Genomic DNA, 18,533 nt, shown 5'->3' with positions numbered 1-18,533 from the left:
TCACAGACACTCTCTCACAGACACTCTCTCACACTCTCACAGACTCTCAGAGACACTCTCTCACAGACTCTCGCTCACAGACTCTCTCACAGACACTCTCACAGACTCTCTCTCTCACAGACTCTCTCTCACAGACTCTCTCTCACAGACACTCTCTCACAGACACTCTCACAGACACACTCTCACAGACACTCTCACAGACACTCTCTCAAAGTTTCTCACAGACTCTCTCACACAGACACTCTCTCACAAACACTCTCACAGACACTCTCACAGACACTCTCACAGATACTCTCACAGACACTCTCTCACAGACTCTCACAGACACTCTCACAGACACTCTCTCACTCTCACAGACACTCTCTCACAGACACTCTCACAGACACTCTCACAGTCACTTTCTCACAGACTCTCACAGACTCTCTCTCACAGACTCTCTCTCACAGACACTCTCTCACAGACACTCTCACAGACACTCTCAAAGACACTTTCTCACAGACTCTCACAGATACTCTCTCACAGACACAGACACTCTCACAGACACTCACAGACTCTCTTTCACAGACACTATCACAGACACTCTCACAGACTCTCTCTCATAGACTATCACAGACACTCTCTCACAGTCTCCCACACACTCTCACATACTCTCTCACAGACTCTCTCAGACTCTCTCTCACAGACTCTCTCTCACAGACTCTCACACAGACACTCTCACAGTCACTTTCACACACTCACAGAGACACTCTCACAGACACTGTCACAGACTGTCTCTCACAGACTCTCTCTCACAGAGACTCTCTCACAGTTTCTCTCACATACTCTCTCTCACAGACACTCTCATAGACACTCTTACAGACACTCTCTCACAGACTCTCTCTCACAGACAGACTCTCACAGTCTATCACAAACACTCTCTCACAGACACTCTCTCACAGACACTCTCTCACAGACTCTCACACAGATACTCTCTCACATACACTCTCTCACAGACTCACTCTCACAGACACTCTCTCATAGACACTCTCTCACAGACACTCTCTCACACTCTCACAGACTCTCACAGACACTCTCTTACAGACTCTCGCTCACAGACTCTCTCACAGACACTCTCGCAGACTCCCTCTCACAGACTTTCTCTCACAGACTCTCTCTCACAGACACTCTCTCACAGACACTCTCACAGACACACTCTCACAGACACTCTCACAGACACTCTCTCAAAGTTTCTCACAGACTCTCTCACATAGACACTCTCTCACAAACACTCTCACAGACATTCTCACAGACACTCTCACAGATACTCTCACAGACACTCTCTCACAGACTCTCACAGACACTCTCACAGACACTCTCTCACTCTCACAGACACTCTCTCACAGACACTCTCACAGACACTCTCACAGTCACTTTCTCACAGACTCTCACAGACTCTCTCTCACAGACTCTCTCTCACAGACACTCTCTCACAGACACTCTCACAGACACTCTCACAGACACTCTCAAAGACACTTTCTCACAGACTCTCACAGATACTCTCTCACAGACACAGACACTCTCACAGACACTCACAGACTCTCTTTCACAGACACTCTCACAGACACTCTCACAGACTCTCTCTCATAGACTATCATAGACACTCTCTCACAGACTCCCACACACTCTCACATACTCTCTCACAAACTCTCTCAGACTCTCTCTCACAGACTCTCTCTCACAGACTCTCACACAGACACTCTCACAGTCACTTTCACACACTCACAGAGACACTCTCACAGACACTGTCACAGACTGTCTCTCACAGACTCTCTCACAGAGACTCTCTCACAGACTTTCTCTCACATACTCTCTCTCACAGACACTCTCATAGACACTCTTACAGACACTCTCTCACAGACTCTCTCTCACAGACAGACTCTCACAGTCTATCACAAACACTCTCTCACAGACACTCTCTCACAGACACTCTCTCACAGACTCTCACACAGATACTCTCTCACATACACTCTCTCACAGACTCACTCTCACAGACACTCTCTCATAGACACTCTCTCACAGACACTCTCTCACACTCTCACAGACTCTCACAGACACTCTCTTACAGACTCTCGCTCACAGACTCTCTCACAGACACTCTCGCAGACTCCCTCTCACAGACTTTCTCTCACAGACTCTCCCTCACAGACACTCTCTCACAGACACTCTCACAGACACACTCTCACAGACACTCTCACAGGCACTCTCTCAAAGATTCTCACAGACTCTCTCACACAGACACTCTCTCACATACACTCTCACAGACACTCTCACAGACACTCTCACAGATACTCTCACAGACACTCTCACACAGACACTCTCACAGACACTCTCACAGACTGTCTCTCACAGACTCTCTCTCACAGACACTCTCTCACAGAGTTTCTCTCACAGACTCTCTCTCACAGACACTCTCATAGACACTCTTACAGACACTCTCTCACAGACTCTCTCTCACAGACAGACACTCACAGTCTATCACAAACACTCTCTCACAGACACTCTCTCACAGACACTCTCTCACAGACTCTCACACAGACACTCTCTCACAGACACTATCTCACAGACTCACTCTCACAGACACTCTCTCATAGACACTCTCTCACAGACACTCTCACACACTCTCACAGACTCTCACTGACACTCTCTCACAGACTCTTGCTCACAGACTCTCTCACAGACACTCTCACAGACTCTCTCTCATAGACTCTCTCTCACAGACACTCTCTCACTGACACTCTCTCACAGACACTCTCACAAACACACTCTCACAGACACTCTCAAAGACACTTTCTCACAGACACTCTCAAAGATTCTCACAGACTCTCTCACACAGACACTCTCTCACATACACTCTCACAGACACTCTCACAGACACTCTCACAGACACTCTCACACTCTCTCTCACAGACTCTCTCACAGACACTCTGTCACAGACACACTCTCACAGACTAACAGACTCTCACAGACTCTCAGACACGCTTTCACAGACTCTCACAGACACTCTCTCAGACTCACAGACTCTCACAGACACTCTCCCACAGACACTCTCACAGACACTCTCTCACAGACTCTCTCTCACAGACTCTCACTCTCAGACACGCTCTCACAGTAACTCTCTCATAGACACTCTCTCATAGACACTCTCTCACAGACATTCTCACATACACTCACAGACACTCTCCCACAGACTCTCACAGACACTCTCTCACAGACTCTCACAGACACTCTCTCAGACTCTCACAGACACTCTCTCACTCTCACAGACACTCTCTCACAGACACTCTCACAGACACTCTCACAGTCACTTTCTCACAGACTCTCACAGACACTCTCTCACAAACTCTCACAGACTCTCTCTGAGATTCTCACAGACACTCTCTCAGACTCTCACAGACACTCTCTCACAGTCTCGCATACACTCTCTCACAGACACTTTCTCACAGACACTCTCTCACAGACTCTCACACTCTCAGACACTCTCTCACAGACACTCTCTCACAGACACTCTCTCACAGACACTCTCTCACAGACTCACTCTCACAGACTCACTTTCACAGACACTCTCAGACACACTCACAGACACTCTCTCACAGGCTCTCTCTCACAGACACTCTCTCACAGACCCTCCTTCACAGACACTCACAGACAGACTCTCACAGACTCTCACAAACACTCTCACAGACACTCTCACAGACTCTCTCTCACATACTCTCTCTCACATACTCTCTCTCACAGACTCTCTCTCACAGACTCTCTCTCACAGACACTCTCACAGACTATCACAGACACTCTCTCACAGACACTCTCTCACACTCTCACAGACTCTCAGAGACACTCTCTTACAGACTCTCGCTCACAGACTCTCTCACAGACACTCTCACAGACTCTCTCTCTCACAGACTCTCTCTCACAGACTCTCTCTCACAGACACTCTCTCACAGACACTCTCACAGACACACTCTCACAGACACTCTCACAGACACTCTCTCAAAGTTTCTCACAGACTCTCTCACACAGACACTCTCTCACAAACACTCTCACAGACACTCTCACAGACACTCTCACAGATACTCTCACAGACACTCTCTCACAGACACTCTCACAGACACTCTCTCACTCTCACAGACACTCTCTCACAGACACTCTCACAGACACTCTCACAGTCACTTTCTCACAGACTCTCACAGACTCTCTCTCACAGACTCTCTCTCACAGACACTCTCTCACAGACACTCTCACAGACACTCTCAAAGACACTTTCTCACAGACTCTCACAGATACTCTCTCACAGACACAGACACTCTCACAGACACTCACAGACTCTCTTTCACAGACACTATCACAGACACTCTCACAGACTCTCTCTCATAGACTATCACAGACACTCTCTCACAGTCTCCCACACACTCTCACATACTCTCTCACAGACTCTCTCAGACTCTCTCTCACAGACTCTCTCTCACAGACTCTCACACAGACACTCTCACAGTCACTTTCACACACTCACAGAGACACTCTCACAGACACTGTCACAGACTGTCTCTCACAGACTCTCTCTCACAGAGACTCTCTCACAGAGTTTCTCTCACATACTCTCTCTCACAGACACTCTCATAGACACTCTTACAGACACTCTCTCACAGACTCTCTCTCACAGACAGACTCTCACAGTCTATCACAAACACTCTCTCACAGACACTCTCTCACAGACACTCTCTCACAGACTCTCACACAGATACTCTCTCACATACACTCTCTCACAGACTCACTCTCACAGACACTCTCTCATAGACACTCTCTCATAGACACTCTCTCACAGACACTCTCTCACACTCTCACAGACACTCTCTTACAGACTCTCGCTCACAGACTCTCTCACAGACACTCTCGCAGACTCCCTCTCACAGACTTTCTCTCACAGACTCTCTCTCATAGACACTCTCTCACAGACACTCTCACAGACACACTCTCACAGACACTCTCACAGGCACTCTCTCAAAGATTCTCACAGACTCTCTCACACAGACACTCTCTCACATACACTCTCACAGACACTCTCACAGACACTCTCACAGACACTCTCACAGATACTCTCACAGACACTCTCACACAGACACTCTCACAGACACTCTCACAGATACTCTCACAGACACTCTCACACAGACACTCTCACAGACACTCTCACAGACTGTCTCTCACAGACTCTCTCTCACAGACACTCTCTCACAGACTTTCTCTCACAGACTCTCTCTCACAGACACTCTCATAGACACTCTTACAGACACTCTCTCACAGACTCTCTCTCACAGACAGACACTCACAGTCTATCACAAACACTCTCTCACAGACACTCTCTCACAGACACTCTCTCACAGACTCTCACACAGACACTCTCTCACAGACACTCTCTCACAGACTCACTCTCACAGACACTCTCTCATAGACACTCTCTCACAGACACTCTCACACACTCTCACAGACTCTCACTGACACTCTCTCACAGACTCTTGCTCACAGACTCTCTCACAGACACTCTCACAGACTCTCTCTCACAGACTCTCTCTCACAGACACTCTCTCACTGACACTCTCTCACAGACACTCTCACAAACACACTCTCACAGACACTCTCAAAGACACTTTCTCACAGACACTCTCAAAGATTCTCACAGACTCTCTCACACAGACACTCTCTCACATACACTCTCACAGACACTCTCACAGACACTCTCACAGACACTCTCACACTCTCTCTCACAGACTCTCTCACAGACACTCTGTCACAGACACACTCTCACAGACTAACAGACTCTCACAGACTCTCAGACATGCTTTCACAGACTCTCACAGACACTCTCTCAGACTCACAGACTCTCACAGACACTCTCCCATAGACACTCTCACAGACACTCTCTCACAGACTCTCTCTCACAGACTCTCACTCTCAGACACGCTCTCACAGTAACTCTCTCATAGACACTCTCTCATAGACACTCTCTCACAGACATTCTCACATACACTCACAGACACTCTCCCACAGACTCTCACAGACACTCTCTCACAGACTCTCACAGACACTCTCTCAGACTCTCACAGACACTCTCTCACTCTCACAGACACTCTCTCACAGACACTCTCACAGACACTCTCACAGTCACTTTCTCACAGACTCTCACAGACACTCTCTCACAAACTCTCACAGACTCTCTCTCAGATTCTCACAGACACTCTCTTAGACTCTCACAGACACTCTCTCACAGTCTCGCATACACTCTCTCACAGACACTTTCTCACAGACACTCTCTCACAGACTCTCACACTCTCAGACACTCTCTCACAGACACTCTCTCACAGACACTCTCTCACAGACTCACTCTCACAGACTCACTTTCACAGACACTCTCAGACACACTCACAGACACTCTCTCACAGGCTCTCTCTCACAGACACTCTCTCACAGACCCTCCTTCACAGACACTCACAGACGGACTCTCACAGACTCTCACAAACACTCTCACAGACACTCTCACAGACTCTCTCTCACATACTCTCTCTCACATACTCTCTCTCACAGACTCTCTCTCACAGACTCTCTCTCACAGACACTCTCACAGACTATCACAGACACTCTCTCACAGACACTCTCACAGACTCACTCTCACATACTCTCTCACAGACACTCTCTCACAGACACTCTCTCACAGACTCACTCTCACAGACTCACTCTCATAGACACTCGCACAGATACTTTCAGACACTCACAGACACTCTCTCACAGACACTCTCTCACAGACACTCTCTCACAGACTCTTGCTCACAGACACTTTCTCACAGACACTCTCTCACAGACACTCTCTCATAGACACTCTCTCACAGACACTCTCTCACACTCTCACAGACTCTCAGAGACACACTCTTACAGACTCTCGCTCACAGACTCTCTCACAGACACTCTCACAGACTCTCTCTCTCACAGACTCTCTCTCACAGACTCTCTCTCACAGACACTCTCTCACAGACACTCTCACAGACACACTCTCACAGACACACTCTCACAGACTAACAGACTCTCACAGACTCTCAGACATGCTTTCACAGACTCTCACAGACACTCTCTCAGACTCACAGACTCTCACAGACACTCTCCCATAGACACTCTCACAGACACTCTCTCACAGACTCTCTCTCACAGACTCTCACTCTCAGACACGCTCTCACAGTAACTCTCTCATAGACACTCTCTCATAGACACTCTCTCACAGACATTCTCACATACACTCACAGACACTCTCCCACAGACTCTCACAGACACTCTCTCACAGACTCTCACAGACACTCTCTCAGACTCTCACAGACACTCTCTCACTCTCACAGACACTCTCTCACAGACACTCTCACAGACACTCTCACAGTCACTTTCTCACAGACTCTCACAGACACTCTCTCACAAACTCTCACAGACTCTCTCTCAGATTCTCACAGACACTCTCTCAGACTCTCACAGACACTCTCTCACAGTCTCGCATACACTCTCTCACAGACACTTTCTCACAGACACTCTCTCACAGACTCTCACACTCTCAGACACTCTCTCACAGACACTCTCTCACAGACACTCTCATAGACACTCTTACAGACACTCTCTCACAGACTCTCTCTCACAGACAGACTCTCACAGTCTATCACAAACACTCTCTCACAGACACTCTCTCACAGACACTCACACAGATACTCTCTCACATACACTCTCTCACAGACTCACTCTCACAGACACTCTCTCATAGACACTCTCTCACAGACACTCTCTCACACTCTCACAGACTCTCACAGACACTCTCTTATAGACTCTCGCTCACAGACTCTCTCACAGACACTCTCGCAGACTCCCTCTCACAGACTTTCTCTCACAGACTCTCTCTCACAGACACTCTCTCACAGACACTCTCACAGACACACTCTCACAGACACTCTCACAGGCACTCTCTCAAAGATTCTCACAGACTCTCTCACACAGACACTCTCTCACATACACTCTCACAGACACTCTCTCACAGACCCTCCTTCACAGACACTCACAGACAGACTCTCAGAGACTCTCACAAACACTCTCACAGACACTCTCACAGACTCTCTCTCACATACTCTCTCTCACATACTCTCTCTCACAGACTCTCTCTCACAGACTCTCTCTCACAGACTCTCTCTCACAGACACTCTCACAGACTATCACAGACACTCTCTCACAGACACTCTCTCACAGACACTCTCACAGACTCACTCTCACATACTCTCTCACAGACACTCTCTCACAGACACTCTCTCACAGACTCACTCTCACAGACTCACTCTCATAGACACTCGCACAGATACTTTCAGACACTCACAGACACTCTCTCACAGACACTCTCTCACAGACACTCTCTCACAGACTCTTGCTCACAGACACTTTCTCACAGACACTCTCTCACAGACACTCTCTCATAGACACTCTCTCACAGACACTCTCTCACACTCTCACAGACTCTCAGAGACACTCTCTTACAGACTCTCGCTCACAGACTCTCTCACAGACACTCTCACAGACTCTCTCTCTCACAGACTCTCTCTCACAGACTCTCTCTCACAGACACTCTCTCACAGACACTCTCTCACAGACACACTCTCACAGACACTCTCACAGACACTCTCACAGACACTCTCTCAAAGTTTCTCACAGACTCTCTCACATAGACACTCTCTCACAAACACTCTCACAGACATTCTCACAGACACTCTCACAGATACTCTCACAGACACTCTCTCACAGACTCACTCTCACAGACTCACTCTCATAGACACTCGCACAGATACTTTCAGACACTCACAGACACTCTCTCACAGACACTCTCTCACAGACACTCTCTCACAGACTCTTGCTCACAGACACTTTCTCACAGACACTCTCTCACAGACACTCTCTCATAGACACTCTCTCACAGACACTCTCTCACACTCTCACAGACTCTCAGAGACACTCTCTTACAGACTCTCGCTCACAGACTCTCTCACAGACACACTCTCACAGACACTCTCACAGACACTCTCTCAAAGTTTCTCACAGACTCTCTCACACAGACACTCTCTCACAAACACTCTCACAGACACTCTCACAGACACTCTCACAGATACTCTCACAGACACTCTCTCACAGACACTCTCACAGACACTCTCTCACTCTCACAGACACTCTCTCACAGACACTCTCACAGACACTCTCACAGTCACTTTCTCACAGACTCTCACAGACTCTCTCTCACAGACTCTCTCTCACAGACACTCTCTCACAGACACTCTCACAGATACTCTCACAGACACTCTCACACAGACACTCTCACAGACACTCTCACAGATACTCTCACAGACACTCTCACACAGACACTCTCACAGACACTCTCACAGACTGTCTCTCACAGACTCTCTCTCACAGACACTCTCTCACAGACTTTCTCTCACAGACTCTCTCTCACAGACACTCTCATAGACACTCTTACAGACACTCTCTCACAGACTCTCTCTCACAGACAGACACTCACAGTCTATCACAAACACTCTCTCACAGACACTCTCTCACAGACACTCTCTCACAGACTCTCACACAGACACTCTCTCACAGACACTCTCTCACAGACTCACTCTCACAGACACTCTCTCATAGACACTCTCTCACAGACACTCTCACACACTCTCACAGACTCTCACTGACACTCTCTCACAGACTCTTGCTCACAGACTCTCTCACAGACACTCTCACAGACTCTCTCTCACAGACTCTCTCTCACAGACACTCTCTCACTGACACTCTCTCACAGACACTCTCACAAACACACTCTCACAGACACTCTCAAAGACACTTTCTCACAGACACTCTCAAAGATTCTCACAGACTCTCTCACACAGACACTCTCTCACATACACTCTCACAGACACTCTCACAGACACTCTCACAGACACTCTCACACTCTCTCTCACAGACTCTCTCACAGACACTCTGTCACAGACACACTCTCACAGACTAACAGACTCTCACAGACTCTCAGACATGCTTTCACAGACTCTCACAGACACTCTCTCAGACTCACAGACTCTCACAGACACTCTCCCATAGACACTCTCACAGACACTCTCTCACAGACTCTCTCTCACAGACTCTCACTCTCAGACACGCTCTCACAGTAACTCTCTCATAGACACTCTCTCATAGACACTCTCTCACAGACATTCTCACATACACTCACAGACACTCTCCCACAGACTCTCACAGACACTCTCTCACAGACTCTCACAGACACTCTCTCAGACTCTCACAGACACTCTCTCACTCTCACAGACACTCTCTCACAGACACTCTCACAGACACTCTCACAGTCACTTTCTCACAGACTCTCACAGACACTCTCTCACAAACTCTCACAGACTCTCTCTCAGATTCTCACAGACACTCTCTTAGACTCTCACAGACACTCTCTCACAGTCTCGCATACACTCTCTCACAGACACTTTCTCACAGACACTCTCTCACAGACTCTCACACTCTCAGACACTCTCTCACAGACACTCTCTCACAGACACTCTCTCACAGACTCACTCTCACAGACTCACTTTCACAGACACTCTCAGACACACTCACAGACACTCTCTCACAGGCTCTCTCTCACAGACACTCTCTCACAGACCCTCCTTCACAGACACTCACAGACGGACTCTCACAGACTCTCACAAACACTCTCACAGACACTCTCACAGACTCTCTCTCACATACTCTCTCTCACATACTCTCTCTCACAGACTCTCTCTCACAGACTCTCTCTCACAGACACTCTCACAGACTATCACAGACACTCTCTCACAGACACTCTCTCACAGACACTCTCATAGACTCACTCTCACATACTCTCTCACAGACACTCTCTCACAGACACTCTCTCACAGACTCACTCTCACAGACTCACTCTCATAGACACTCGCACAGATACTTTCAGACACTCACAGACACTCTCTCACAGACACTCTCTCACAGACACTCTCTCACAGACTCTTGCTCACAGACACTTTCTCACAGACACTCTCTCACAGACACTCTCTCATAGACACTCTCTCACAGACACTCTCTCACACTCTCACAGACTCTCAGAGACACACTCTTACAGACTCTCGCTCACAGACTCTCTCACAGACACTCTCACAGACTCTCTCTCTCACAGACTCTCTCTCACAGACTCTCTCTCACAGACACTCTCTCACAGACACTCTCACAGACACACTCTCACAGACACACTCTCACAGACTAACAGACTCTCACAGACTCTCAGACATGCTTTCACAGACTCTCACAGACACTCTCTCAGACTCACAGACTCTCACAGACACTCTCCCATAGACACTCTCACAGACACTCTCTCACAGACTCTCTCTCACAGACTCTCACTCTCAGACACGCTCTCACAGTAACTCTCTCATAGACACTCTCTCATAGACACTCTCTCACAGACATTCTCACATATACTCACAGACACTCTCCCACAGACTCTCACAGACACTCTCTCACAGACTCTCACAGACACTCTCTCAGACTCTCACAGACACTCTCTCACTCTCACAGACACTCTCTCACAGACACTCTCACAGACACTCTCACAGTCACTTTCTCACAGACTCTCACAGACACTCTCTCACAAACTCTCACAGACTCTCTCTCAGATTCTCACAGACACTCTCTCAGACTCTCACAGACACTCTCTCACAGTCTCGCATACACTCTCTCACAGACACTTTCTCACAGACACTCTCTCACAGACTCTCACACTCTCAGACACTCTCTCACAGACACTCTCTCACAGACACTCTCATAGACACTCTTACAGACACTCTCTCACAGACTCTCTCTCACAGACAGACTCTCACAGTCTATCACAAACACTCTCTCACAGACACTCTCTCACAGACACTCACACAGATACTCTCTCACATACACTCTCTCACAGACTCACTCTCACAGACACTCTCTCATAGACACTCTCTCACAGACACTCTCTCACACTCTCACAGACTCTCACAGACACTCTCTTATAGACTCTCGCTCACAGACTCTCTCACAGACACTCTCGCAGACTCCCTCTCACAGACTTTCTCTCACAGACTCTCTCTCACAGACACTCTCTCACAGACACTCTCACAGACACACTCTCACAGACACTCTCACAGGCACTCTCTCAAAGATTCTCACAGACTCTCTCACACAGACACTCTCTCACATACACTCTCACAGACACTCTCTCACAGACCCTCCTTCACAGACACTCACAGACAGACTCTCAGAGACTCTCACAAACACTCTCACAGACACTCTCACAGACTCTCTCTCACATACTCTCTCTCACATACTCTCTCTCACAGACTCTCTCTCACAGACTCTCTCTCACAGACACTCTCACAGACTATCACAGACACTCTCTCACAGACACTCTCTCACAGACACTCTCACAGACTCACTCTCACATACTCTCTCACAGACACTCTCTCACAGACACTCTCTCACAGACTCACTCTCACAGACTCACTCTCATAGACACTCGCACAGATACTTTCAGACACTCACAGACACTCTCTCACAGACACTCTCTCACAGACACTCTCTCACAGACTCTTGCTCACAGACACTTTCTCACAGACACTCTCTCACAGACACTCTCTCATAGACACTCTCTCACAGACACTCTCTCACACTCTCACAGACTCTCAGAGACACTCTCTTACAGACTCTCGCTCACAGACTCTCTCACAGACACTCTCACAGACTCTCTCTCTCACAGACTCTCTCTCACAGACTCTCTCTCACAGACACTCTCTCACAGACACTCTCACAGACACACTCTCACAGACACTCTCACAGACACTCTCTCAAAGTTTCTCACAGACTCTCTCACATAGACACTCTCTCACAAACACTCTCACAGACATTCTCACAGACACTCTCACAGATACTCTCACAGACACTCTCTCACAGACTCACTCTCACAGACTCACTCTCATAGACACTCGCACAGATACTTTCAGACACTCACAGACACTCTCTCACAGACACTCTCTCACAGACACTCTCTCACAGACTCTTGCTCACAGACACTTTCTCACAGACACTCTCTCACAGACACTCTCTCATAGACACTCTCTCACAGACACTCTCTCACACTCTCACAGACTCTCAGAGACACTCTCTTACAGACTCTCGCTCACAGACTCTCTCACAGACACACTCTCACAGACACTCTCACAGACACTCTCTCAAAGTTTCTAACAGACTCTCTCACACAGACACTCTCTCACAAACACTCTCACAGACACTCTCACAGACACTCTCACAGATACTCTCACATACACTCTCTCACAGACACTCTCACAGACACTCTCTCACTCTCACAGACACTCTCTCACAGACACTCTCACAGACACTCTCACAGTCACTTTCTCACAGACTCTCACAGACTCTCTCTCACAGACTCTCTCTCACAGACACTCTCTCACAGACACTCTCACAGACACTTTCTCACAGACTCTCACAGATACTCTCTCACAGACACAGACACTCTCACAGACACTCACAGACTCTCTTTCACAGACACTATCACAGACACTCTCACAGACTCTCTCTCATAGACTATCACAGACACTCTCTCACAGTCTCCCACACACTCTCACATACTCTCTCACAGACTCTCTCAGACTCTCTCTCACAGACTCTCTCTCACAGACTCTCACACAGACACTCTCACAGTCACTTTCACACACTCACAGAGACACTCTCACAGACACTGTCACAGACTGTCTCTCACAGACTCTCTCTCACAGAGACTCTCTCACAGAGTTTCTCTCACATACTCTCTCTCACAGACACTCTCATAGACACTCTTACAGACACTCTCTCACAGACTCTCTCTCACAGACAGACTCTCACAGTCTATCACAAACACTCTCTCACAGACACTCTCTCACAGACACTCTCTCACAGACTCTCACACAGATACTCTCTCACATACACTCTCTCACAGACTCACTCTCACAGACACTCTCTCATAGACACTCTCTCATAGACACTCTCTCACAGACACTCTCTCACACTCTCACAGACACTCTCTTACAGACTCTCGCTCACAGACTCTCTCACAGACACTCTCGCAGACTCCCTCTCACAGACTTTCTTTCACAGACTCTCTCTCATAGACACTCTCTCACAGACACTCTCACAGACACACTCTCACAGACACTCTCACAGGCACTCTCTCAAAGATTCTCACAGACTCTCTCACACAGACACTCTCTCACATACACTCTCACAGACACTCTCACAGACACTCTCACAGATACTCTCACAGACACTCTCACACAGACACTCTCACAGACACTCTCACAGATACTCTCACAGACACTCTCACACAGACACTCTCACAGACACTCTCACAGACTGTCTCTCACAGACTCTCTCTCACAGACACTCTCTCACAGACTTTCTCTCACAGACTCTCTCTCACAGACACTCTCATAGACACTCTTACAGACACTCTCTCACAGACTCTCTCTCACAGACAGACACTCACAGTCTATCACAAACACTCTCTCACAGACACTCTCTCACAGACACTCTCTCACAGACTCTCACACAGACACTCTCTCACAGACACTCTCTCACAGACTCACTCTCACAGACACTCTCTCATAGACACTCTCTCACAGACACTCTCACACACTCTCACAGACTCTCACTGACACTCTCTCACAGACTCTTGCTCACAGACTCTCTCACAGACACTCTCACAGACTCTCTCTCACAGACTCTCTCTCACAGACACTCTCTCACTGACACTCTCTCACAGACACTCTCACAAACACACTCTCACAGACACTCTCAAAGACACTTTCTCACAGACACTCTCAAAGATTCTCACAGACTCTCTCACACAGACACTCTCTCACATACACTCTCACAGACACTCTCACAGACACTCTCACAGACACTCTCACACTCTCTCTCACAGACTCTCTCACAGACACTCTGTCACAGACACACTCTCACAGACTAACAGACTCTCACAGACTCTCAGACATGCTTTCACAGACTCTCACAGACACTCTCTCAGACTCACAGACTCTCACAGACACTCTCCCATAGACACTCTCACAGACACTCTCTCACAGACTCTCTCTCACAGACTCTCACTCTCAGACACGCTCTCACAGTAACTCTCTCATAGACACTCTCTCATAGACACTCTCTCACAGACATTCTCACATACACTCACAGACACTCTCCCACAGACTCTCACAGACACTCTCTCACAGACTCTCACAGACACTCTCTCAGACTCTCACAGACACTCTCTCACTCTCACAGACACTCTCTCACAGACACTCTCACAGACACTCTCACAGTCACTTTCTCACAGACTCTCACAGACACTCTCTCACAAACTCTCACAGACTCTCTCTCAGATTCTCACAGACACTCTCTTAGACTCTCACAGACACTCTCTCACAGTCTCGCATACACTCTCTCACAGACACTTTCTCACAGACACTCTCTCACAGACTCTCACACTCTCAGACACTCTCTCACAGACACTCTCTCACAGACACTCTCTCACAGACTCACTCTCACAGACTCACTTTCACAGACACTCTCAGACACACTCACAGACACTCTCTCACAGGCTCTCTCTCACAGACACTCTCTCACAGACCCTCCTTCACAGACACTCACAGACGGACTCTCACAGACTCTCACAAACACTCTCACAGACACTCTCACAGACTCTCTCTCACATACTCTCTCTCACATACTCTCTCTCACAGACTCTCTCTCACAGACTCTCTCTCACAGACACTCTCACAGACTATCACAGACACTCTCTCACAGACACTCTCACAGACTCACTCTCACATACTCTCTCACAGACACTCTCTCACAGACACTCTCTCACAGACTCACTCTCACAGACTCACTCTCATAGACACTCGCACAGATACTTTCAGACACTCACAGACACTCTCTCACAGACACTCTCTCACAGACACTCTCTCACAGACTCTTGCTCACAGACACTTTCTCACAGACACTCTCTCACAGACACTCTCTCATAGACACTCTCTCACAGACACTCTCTCACACTCTCACAGACTCTCAGAGACACACTCTTACAGACTCTCGCTCACAGACTCTCTCACAGACACTCTCACAGACTCTCTCTCTCACAGACTCTCTCTCACAGACTCTCTCTCACAGACACTCTCTCACAGACACTCTCACAGACACACTCTCACAGACACACTCTCACAGACTAACAGACTCTCACAGACTCTCAGACATGCTTTCACAGACTCTCACAGACACTCTCTCAGACTCACAGACTCTCACAGACACTCTCCCATAGACACTCTCACAGACACTCTCTCACAGACTCTCTCTCACAGACTCTCACTCTCAGACACGCTCTCACAGTAACTCTCTCATAGACACTCTCTCATAGACACTCTCTCACAGACATTCTCACATACACTCACAGACACTCTCCCACAGACTCTCACAGACACTCTCTCACAGACTCTCACAGACACTCTCTCAGACTCTCACAGACACTCTCTCACTCTCACAGACACTCTCTCACAGACACTCTCACAGACACTCTCACAGTCACTTTCTCACAGACTCTCACAGACACTCTCTCACAAACTCTCACAGACTCTCTCTCAGATTCTCACAGACACTCTCTCAGACTCTCACAGACACTCTCTCACAGTCTCGCATACACTCTCTCACAGACACTTTCTCACAGACACTCTCTCACAGACTCTCACACTCTCAGACACTCTCTCACAGACACTCTCTCACAGACACTCTCATAGACACTCTTACAGACACTCTCTCACAGACTCTCTCTCACAGACAGACTCTCACAGTCTATCACAAACACTCTCTCACAGACACTCTCTCACAGACACTCACACAGATACTCTCTCACATACACTCTCTCACAGACTCACTCTCACAGACACTCTCTCATAGACACTCTCTCACAGACACTCTCTCACACTCTCACAGACTCTCACAGACACTCTCTTATAGACTCTCGCTCACAGACTCTCTCACAGACACTCTCGCAGACTCCCTCTCACAGACTTTCTCTCACAGACTCTCTCTCACAGACACTCTCTCACAGACACTCTCACAGACACACTCTCACAGACACTCTCACAGGCACTCTCTCAAAGATTCTCACAGACTCTCTCACACAGACACTCTCTCACATACACTCTCACAGACACTCTCTCACAGACCCTCCTTCACAGACACTCACAGACAGACTCTCAGAGACTCTCACAAACACTCTCACAGACACTCTCACAGACTCTCTCTCACATACTCTCTCTCACATACTCTCTCTCACAGACTCTCTCTCACAGACTCTCTCTCACAGACACTCTCACAGACTATCACAGACACTCTCTCACAGACACTCTCTCACAGACACTCTCACAGACTCACTCTCACATACTCTCTCACAGACACTCTCTCACAGACACTCTCTCACAGACTCACTCTCACAGACTCACTCTCATAGACACTCGCACAGATACTTTCAGACACTCACAGACACTCTCTCACAGACACTCTCTCACAGACACTCTCTCACAGACTCTTGCTCACAGACACTTTCTCACAGACACTCTCTCACAGACACTCTCTCATAGACACTCTCTCACAGACACTCTCTCACACTCTCACAGACTCTCAGAGACACTCTCTTACAGACTCTCGCTCACAGACTCTCTCACAGACACTCTCACAGACTCTCTCTCTCACAGACTCTCTCTCACAGACTCTCTCTCACAGACACTCTCTCACAGACACTCTCTCACAGACACACTCTCACAGACACTCTCACAGACACTCTCACAGACACTCTCTCAAAGTTTCTCACAGACTCTCTCACATAGACACTCTCTCACAAACACTCTCACAGACATTCTCACAGACACTCTCACAGATACTCTCACAGACACTCTCTCACAGACTCACTCTCACAGACTCACTCTCATAGACACTCGCACAGATACTTTCAGACACTCACAGACACTCTCTCACAGACACTCTCTCACAGACACTCTCTCACAGACTCTTGCTCACAGACACTTTCTCACAGACACTCTCTCACAGACACTCTCTCATAGACACTCTCTCACAGACACTCTCTCACACTCTCACAGACTCTCAGAGACACTCTCTTACAGACTCTCGCTCACAGACTCTCTCACAGACACACTCTCACAGACACTCTCACAGACACTCTCTCAAAGTTTCTCACAGACTCTCTCACACAGACACTCTCTCACAAACACTCTCACAGACACTCTCACAGACACTCTCACAGATACTCTCACAGACACTCTCTCACAGACACTCTCACA

This window comes from Triturus cristatus, chromosome 1_1 (genome assembly GCF_964204655.1).
Source record: "Triturus cristatus chromosome 1_1, aTriCri1.1, whole genome shotgun sequence".
Lineage (NCBI taxonomy): Eukaryota > Metazoa > Chordata > Amphibia > Caudata > Salamandridae > Triturus > Triturus cristatus.
This window is presented reverse-complemented; position numbering follows the sequence as displayed.